General features: G+C 36.1%; 1 pseudogene; it reads left to right on the top strand.

The window, feature by feature from the left end:
- Positions 1-5319: 5319 nt before the first annotated feature.
- On the top strand, positions 5320-7621 carry LOC101711230 (phospholipase A-2-activating protein pseudogene; annotated as a pseudogene).
- Positions 7622-9511: the final 1890 nt, after the last annotated feature.

Below are 9511 nucleotides of genomic sequence, written 5' to 3'. Positions count from 1 at the left end.
CCCAATTCAAAAACGGGCATCTGAAATGAACAGACATTTCTCAGACAAAGAATAAAAGCAGCAAACAAATATATGAAAAAACCTTGAACATCACTGGTCATTCAAGAGATGCAGATGAAAACAATGCTGAGATTCCACCTCATCCCAGAAAGAATGGCTGCTATCAAGGAATCAACCAATAATAAATGCTAGTGGGGGTGTGGTGAGAAAAGAACCCTTCTCCATTGCTGGTGGGAGGGCAGGCTGGTGCAACCACTGTGGAAATCAGTATGGAGATTCCTCAAAGAACTAGGACTAGAGGTCTCATTTGACCCAGCTATTCCCCTGCTGGGTATGTCCCAAAAGAATTAAAAGAATCATACCACAGTGATATATGTGCACCCAGGTTCACAGCAGTACAGTTTGTAATAGCTAAAGCTTGGAAGCAGCCCACCTGCCCATCAACTGGAAACTGGATAAAGAAGATGTGTGTTTTTTTATAAAATGGAGTACTACTCATCCATAAAAAATGAAAAACTAGAGTCATTTATAGCTAAATGGATGCATATCAAGGCCATACTCTTAAGTGAAACAAATAGGACACACATGTGTAAATACAGAATATTTTCACTAGTGTGAGAAACTGATAGTGTAAACAAGTGTTAAAATTATTAAAATGAGTAATTGATAATTTGGAATAGGAAAAAAGGTCCAAAGATGAAGGGGTGATGCGAGGGGAAGGGGAAAGGAAAGGAGAGAAAGGAAAAACTATGAGAAAAGAAAAAAAATGTAAATGATGCATATCTAAATAGGGAAGGGAGGAGGGGGTGAAAGATGCACAGGTAATGGGGAAAAACTAAGAACCAAGATACATCATATACAGGTGCAAACACCCTATGATAAATGTAAATGAATTGTATACCTGAAATGTACCAATAAAAGAACTTAGGAAAAAAAAAGAATTCTGTTACATTCATAAACAACTGAAATGACCAATGTCATGACAGAGTTTTTTAAATCAAAGAGAAAATGGAATAACAAGATGATATATTCACAGAAGCCTTGAAAACAAAAAAGGAACTGAAAAAAGCTCACCCAATAACTAATAGACTATGCTAAGAACATTAACCTACGGCTAACTGGGGTTAGAAAGAAATTAGAGAACAACACAAATGTATTAAAAATTGTTTACAGAAATCATAACAAAACTTTTCAAGTATGGAGCAAGAACTCAACATACAGGTAAGCAAGCCTTACAGAATGCCAAATAACTATGATGAAAAAAGAACACCATGACATGTCATAGGCAAAATTCCATATGACCAACACACAGAGAGAATCTTAAAAGCTGTCAGAGGAAAGTGAAAAAATATTGCTTATACAGGTAAACCTATTAAGATTACAGCAGACTTTTCAAAACAAAATTTAAAGGTTGGTTTAGGTTAAAGTGTTACTCCTCAAAAACACACTTCCAAACCAGAATAATATATCCTGCAAAAACTGAAGAAATAGGAACATTCAAAGACAAAGAACATTCTGACATTCATGACTTGGTAGTCTGCACTCAAAAAATACTCAAGAATATCCTTGACAGAGACAACAAATTCAACAATGCCGTAAGGTTGGATAGAATGAGTACATCAAGCTAGATGAATAGTTTTTAAAAAGAGAGAAAAATTATTAGAAAAATAATACAATGACAGGAATAAGTCAGTACATTTCAAAAAAACTCTCAATTTACAGGGCCCTCAACTCATCAATTAAAATACACATATCGTTTTCTTTTTTGCATTCAAAAGACTCATGTAAATGATAAAGAAGTTCATAGACTAAAGACCAAAGGATGGAAAACAATATTCCATGCACCAGAACCTCAAAAGCATGTAGGAGTAGCAATTTTATTCTCAGATGAAATAAACTTCAAGCTAAAACTGATCAGAAGAGACAAAGAGGGTTAGTACATATTAGTTAAGGGAACAATTCATCAGGAAGATATAATAATTGTAAATATATATACACCAAATATTGGTGCATCTAATTTCATAAAACAAACACTGCTGGACAAAAATAACATCAAATAAACACGAATGCAATCATAGTTGGTAACCTCAATAGCCCATGTTCACTAATAGACAGATCAAGCAATCAAAAAATGAACAAAGAAATGTCAGCATTGAACAACACCTTTAAACAAATGAGCTTAATAGATATCTACAAAATGGTCTACTCTACTACAAAAGAATACACATTCTTCTCAGCAGCACATAGAATTTTCTTCAAAATAGATTGTATACTAGTCCATGAAGTCTGTTTAAATAAATACATAAGAATGAAAATAATCTCAAGTATACTATCAGATCATAGCACACTGAGACTAGAAATCAATCTCAAGAGAAACCTCATAAATTTTACAAACACCTAGATATTAAGTAACACACTCCTGAACACTCATTGGGTCACAGAAATAATAAAAGAAGAAATGAAACAATTCCTTGAATCAAACTTTAATGGCAGTACAGCAAACTAGAACCCAGAGACACAATGAAAACAGTCCTGAGAAGGAAGTTTATTGCGAACAATGCTCACATTCAAAAACCAGAGTGAAATCAATAAAAACCTAATTTTTCACCTTAGGATATTTGAAAAACAAGAAAAGTCCAAACCCAAAACCATTTAAAGGAAATATATTATAAAAATCAGGGCAGAAATTAACAAATTGAGAGTAAAAACTCAATTCAAAGAAACAATGAATCACAGAGAGGGCCCTTTGAAAGAATAAACAAAATAGATAATATCCTAGGCAAATCTACCAAAAGAAGGAAATAAAGGAGCCACATCCAACCAATTAGAAATTAAAAAGGTGAAATCACAACAGACATCCACAAAATTCAAAAGATCACTAGAAACTACTATGAAAATTTATACTCTGATAAATGAAAGGATCTTGAAAGAATAGACAAACTCTTAGTCACATATGAATTATCAAAGCTGAAATAAGAAAACATAAAAACTTTGAACAATCCAATAACAGACAATGAAATTGAGACAGTAATAAAAAACTACTCACTAAGAAAACCCCAGAACAGTTTGGAGACTGAATTTTATAAGACTTTCAGAGTGGATATAATTCCAATTTTCCTCAGACTCTAATGAAATTGAAAGAGAATAATTACTTCTAAATTCATTCCTGGAAGCATTACTCAGATTTTAAAACAAAACAAGGACCCAACTAAAAAAGGAAACTACAAGCCAATATCTTTAACAAACATAGACGCAAAAATCCTCAACAAGATACTAGCAAATACAATAAAACAGAATATCAAAAAGATCATACCATATTACCAAGTAGATTTCATCTACTTGGTAATAAGCAAGAATGGATCAATATATGCAAATTGATAAATGTAATACACCATATAAACAGAAGCAAGGACAAAAAAATATGATCTTATCAATAGATTCAGAAAAAGCTGTTGAGAAATCACAAAACCACTCATGATTAAAAAAAAAATCTTGAAGACTATAGGTGTAGAAGGACCTTATCTCAATCTGATAGAAGCCATTTATGACAGACCAATGGCCAACATCATATTAAATGGGGAGAAGCTAAAATCTTTCCCTCTAAAATCAAGACAAGGATGTCCATTTTCACCACTCCTTTGCAATATAGTACTCTAACATTAACCAGGGCAGTCAGGTAATGGAATGAAATAAAGTGGATAACTACAAGAAATAAATAAACTCTCATTATCCACAGATGACATGATCCTTTGCATAAGAGGACCCAAAAATTCCAGCTGGAGACTCCTAAAATTAATTACCAAATTCAACAATCCAGCAATATATAAAATCAACCCACAAAAATCAATAGCATTCTTGTACAATAATGAATTCACCAAGAAAGAAATTAGAAAAACAATACCATTCACAACAGCATCAAGAAAAATTAAATACTTAAGAATTAACCTAACCAAGACAGTGAGAGAGCTCTAAAACAAAAACTATAGTAATCTGAAAAAGGACACTGAAGAGGACATAAGAAAATGGAAAGACATTTGCTGTAACTGGACAGGCAGAAACAACCCTGTCAAAATGGCCATACCTCCAGAATAGATATATACAGATTCAATGTAGAACTTCCTAAAATACCAGCCACGTTCCCCATAGAACTAGAAAAAAATGCTAAAATTCACATGGAACAAGAAGAGAGCCAGAATAGCAAAAGGAAACCAAGAGCAAATCAAGAGACATCAACATCCTGGAGTTCAAGTTATATTACAAAGCTACAGTGATGAAAACAGCATGGCTCTGGCACCAAAACATACATATAGATCAATCAGAAACACCCCCTGACACATTCAGACACCCAATCTTTGATCAAGAGGCCAAAAACATATATTGGAGGAAAGATCATCTCTTTAGCAAAAGGTTCTGGGAACAGTGGCTGTCCACAGGCAGAAGATTGAAGTTAGACTCATATTTCTCACTATATTAGGTTAGTTCCTAAATATTTAACTAAAGTGAAAGTGTTTTAAAGATCTAAATCTTACAACACAAACATTAATCCTACAAAAAGGTAAAACACTCGAAGTCCTAGGCACAGGGAAGAACTTTCCGAACAGAAACCCAAAGCACAAGAAATAACACTGAGAATCAACAAATAGAATTAAATCAAAACCTTCTGAACAGCAAAGAAAAAAAATCAAAGAATAAAGAGACAACCAACAGAAGGGAAAAATTTTGCCTGCTAGATCTTTTATACAGGACTAATATCCAGAGTACATAAGAAATTTAAAAACTGAGATATCCAAAATAAAAGCCCAATAAAAAATGGGCAACTGAAATGAATAGACATTTTTTAGAAGAAGAAATACAAATGTCGGAAGGGCCAGGGACTTTTATCTCCTTTGCCAGGGGTCCACAGCACAGGGCGGATGGCGGGGGCGCGAACCTTGGCCTCACACAGGGCTCAGAAGTTGCCATGCAAGCAGACTGCGTCATGGCGGGCCAACGCTGATGTTGAATTCCGATGTGCATGTCAGGGTTGCTGTGTCACTCAGCTTGCTCAGCACTTCCCTTCTTCGCCGCCCTTCCGCAGTGCCTCTCAGGTCCTTCCGGTCTCCGATTGCTCCTCACCTGAAGGCCCCTCTTGTGCTGCAGCCTGGCTTATACCAGGTCTGCCCTGGGGACAGATTTCGCCTGGGGTCGGGGTCCCAGGAGCTCAACCAATTCTGTCCGTGGCCAGTACCGGAGCCAGGTACCAGCTGAGCTGCTCGCTCCCGGGGGAGAGCTGGACATGCAGGGCCTGGTGTGCTGTCTATATCCACCGGGGGTCTTTGTGTCCATGTCCTGAGACCGCACCACCCGCCTCTGGGCACCGGACAGTCCTAACAGGGGTTTTACAGAAATGCACTGTATGAGTAGCCACTATAATTTTGTATCTTGTGTGTGCATCATACCCTCAAGTGACATATACCCTCATGGACTAATTGCCACTGGAGGAAATGACCACAATATTTGCATTTTCTTACTGGACAGTCTGGTGCCACTTTATATTTTAAAAGGTCACAAAGACACAGTTTGTAGTATTCATCTGGAAAATTTGGGACATTACTTAGTGGCTCATGGTACACCACTGCTAAAGTCTGGCTGAATGGCAAATGCATGATGACCTTACAGGGTCATACAGCTGCAGTATGGGCAGTAAAGATTTTCCCCGAAAAGGGCTTAATGTTAACTGGATCAGCAGACAAGACTATTAAATTGTGGAAGGCTGGAAGATGTGAGAGAACTTTTTCAGAGCATGAAGACTGTGTAGGAGGTTTGGCAATTTTGAGTGAAACAGAATTTCTTTTCTGCGCAAATGATGCTAGTATTAGAAAGTGGCAGATCACTGGAGAGTGTCTTGAGGTGTATTATGGACATACAAATTATATTTATAGCATAGCTGTTTTTCCAAATTGCAGACATTTTGTGACAACAGGAGAAGACAGATCTCTGAGGATATGGAAACATGGGGAATGTATTCAAACAATTCGACTTCCAGCTCAGTCCATATGGTGCTGCTATGTGCTAGACAATGGTGATAATGTGGTTGGTGCAAGTGATGGTATTATTAGAGTATTTACAGAATCAGTGGATCACACAGCAAGTGCTGAGGAAATCAAGGCTTTTGAAAAAGAGCTCTCTCAGGCAACCATTGATACCAAAACTGGTGATTTAGGGGACATTAATGTTGAACAGCTTTCTGGAAAGGAACATCTGAATGAACCTGGTACTAGGGAAGGACAGACTTGTCTCATCAGAGATGGGGAAAACGTTGAAGCCTATCAGTGGAGTGTTAGTGAAGGGAGGTAGATGAAAATTGGTGATGTTGTTGGCTCATCTGGTGCTAATCAGCAAACATCTGGAAAAGTGTTATATGAAGGAAAAGAATTTGATTATGTTTTCTCAATTCATGTCAATGAAGGAATACCAACATACAAATTGCCATATAATATCAGTGATGATCCCTGGATGACTGCATACAACTTCTTGCAGAAGAATGATTTGAATCCCATGTTTTTGGATCAAGTAGCTAAGTTTATTATTGATAACACAAAAGGTCAAACATTGGGACTAGGGAAAACCAGCTTTTCAGATCCATTTACAGGTGGTGATCGGTATGTGCCAGGCTCTTCTGGATCTTCCAGAAAAGTGCCAACAGCAGATCCTTTTACAGGTGCTGGTCATTATGTGCCAGGTTCTGCAAGTATGACCACTGCTGTGACTGGAGTTGATCCATTTACAGGGAATAGTGCCTACCAGTCAGCTGGATCTAAAACAGTGAATATTTATTTCCCTAAAAAAGAGGCTGTCACTTTTGAGCAAGCAAACCCTACACAAATATTAGGTTTGGCTTTGGATTCTAGGAAAACTGAAGGAACTTAATGGAACTGCACCTGAAGAGAAGAAGTTAACTGAGGATGACTTGGTGCTTCTTGAAAAGATACTTTCTCTAATATGTGACAGTTCTTCAGAAAAACCCACAGCCCAGCAACTGCAGGTATTGTGGAAAGCTATTAACTGGCCTGAAGACATTGTGTTTTCTGCACTTCACATTCTTCATTTGTCAATGAAGCATCCCAGTGTGAAGGAGAACTTCTGCAATGAAAAGGAAGGGGCTCCCTTCAGCAGTCATCTTATCAGTCTTCCGAACCCTAAAGGAAAGCCAGCAAACCAGCTGCTTGCTCTCAGGACTTTTTGCAGTTGCTTTGTTGGCCAGGCAGGACAAAAGCTCATGATGTCCCAGAGAGAATCACTAATTTCCCATGCAATAGAACTGAAATCAGGGAACAATAAGAACATTCATATTGCCCTGGCTACACTGACCTTAAACTATTCCATTTATTTTCATAAAGACCATAACATTGAAGGAAAATCTCAATGCTTGTCAGTAATTAGCACAATCTTAGAAGTTGTACAAGACCTGGAAGGCACTTTTAGACTTCTTGTGGCTCTTGGGACACTGATCAGTGATGATTCAAATGCTGTACAGTTAGCCAAATCTTTAGGTGTCTATTCAAAAATAAAAAAGTATGCCTCAGTATCAGAGCCAGCTAAAGTAAGTGAGTGCTGTAGATTTATCATAAATTTGCTGTAGCAATGGGGACAGAGACTGAGATTAGTTTAGTGGTCTTTTTTTCTTATATTTTACAAGACTGGTTATAGATAATAAAAGGAAAAGGAATACTGTGGAATAAGTACAATTTCAGAACTTGTAAAGTAGTGGGGAGGGGGGAAAATGGAGAAATAAAATTTTTGCACTGATTAAAAAAAAAAGAAATACAAATGTCCAATGAATACATAAAGTTGTGTTCAACATCACTGGCCATTAGAGAAATGCAAAGTAGAACAATACCGAAATTTCATCTTATCCAAGAAAGAAAGGCTATCATCAAGAAATTTTTAAGAGGCCAGGGATTTACCTCAGTGGTGCCTCTGTCTCGCAAGCACAAGGTCCTGAGTTCAATCTTCAGTAACAAAAAAGGAAAGAAAAATTTTTAAAAAATAACAAGTTCTGGTGACTTCATAGGGAAAAAGGAACCATTTTACATTGTTGGTGGCAATATAAACTAGAACAACTACTATGAAAATCAGTATGGAGATTCCTCAAAATCTAAAGCTACAAATTCCATTTGACCCAGATCCTCCCTTTCTAGGTATTTTCCTAAAAGAGTTAAAGACATCATACTACTGTGATACATGCTTGCCCATATTTATAGCAGCACAACTCATAGGAAAATCTTAGAAGCAGCCTATATGTCCATCAACAGATGAATCGATAAAAAAGTAGTATTTATACACAATGGTATACTACTGTGCAAATAAGGGTGAATTTTAGTCATTTGTAAGAAAATGAGACCATGATATTAAGTGAAATAAATTAGCAACATGAGCTTATCACATGATTTTTCTTGTATGAGAAACCCAAAGTATAAATAAAGAGTAAAATAAAAGACGGATAATAGGAAACAGAAGGTAGATGTTTTGAAAAGAGAAGAGTACAAAAGATGAAGGGAAGGGAAGGAAGGACTTGAAAAAAGGGTTGAGATGTATTATATACATGTGCCAACTCTCCACAAAAAAAAAAATAATGTGCTGATAACAAGAATAAATAAATTAAAATTTAAAATTTTTTAAAGGTGCCCAGGAAAATCATTATGAGCAGCTCCAGTGTTTCTGTTTGAGAAGTGAAAAGTTCACTTGAAAAAAATTAACAACCTGAGCCACACTGATGTACTAAAATACTATTCTTACTTTTCTTCACCTTAGTATCACAAAATTTATCTGAAGAATAGTCATGAAATGCTATGCAGTTCTCTTGGTACTTTGCAATGTTCTAATGCATTTGGGTTACCTATTTTATTATCCTGTAAATTTGTGCATGCATAAATGAATAATGAGCATCATAATAATTGTTTAATAGTTTTCAGCCAAGATTTACAGTGTTCATCTCCTCATTGAATGGCTTCTTTGTCAATTCACTCCTGGTAATTTCTGTGCATTATAATTTGACATATATTTTGAAAAGTGAACGTGATAGCCTGATTTAACTAAAAAGTATATAAAGATCTAAAATAACTCCATCATTTGGGGAAAAGTATTGAAGGATAATTCCTTTAAAAGTTAGTATTCCAGAAATGATCACAGGATTGTTTAGTGTCTTTAAAGGGGGGTGGCACTGTAACAATTTTATTGCCATAAAGGAATTTTAAATACAGTAATATATCGGTTCACAAAAACTCCTGTTTGCAAACAATTTGGTTTCCAAACAAAAGCATCCATAAAACTTTGTATCAGCTTGCAAACTCCCTATCAAATGATAAACAAGACCATGATGATCTGGCACATATAAATAAACACAACCATTTTCCTTAAAATTGTAAAAAGAAAACAATTAAGTTCATGAACCGAGTCACCACTGTAATTGAATGAGAGCATACTTCTAAAGTCATAGTTTTTGAAAGAAGACAACTTGTAAAGGGTGATT

Source organism: Heterocephalus glaber, unplaced genomic scaffold (genome assembly GCF_053883595.1).
Source record: "Heterocephalus glaber isolate CG9 unplaced genomic scaffold, H.glaber_assembly_v1.0 deba00001481, whole genome shotgun sequence".
Classification (NCBI taxonomy): Eukaryota; Metazoa; Chordata; class Mammalia; order Rodentia; family Bathyergidae; genus Heterocephalus; species Heterocephalus glaber.
The sequence above is the reverse complement of the archived record's forward strand: the minus strand, read 5'-3'. Positions and strand labels throughout refer to the sequence as shown.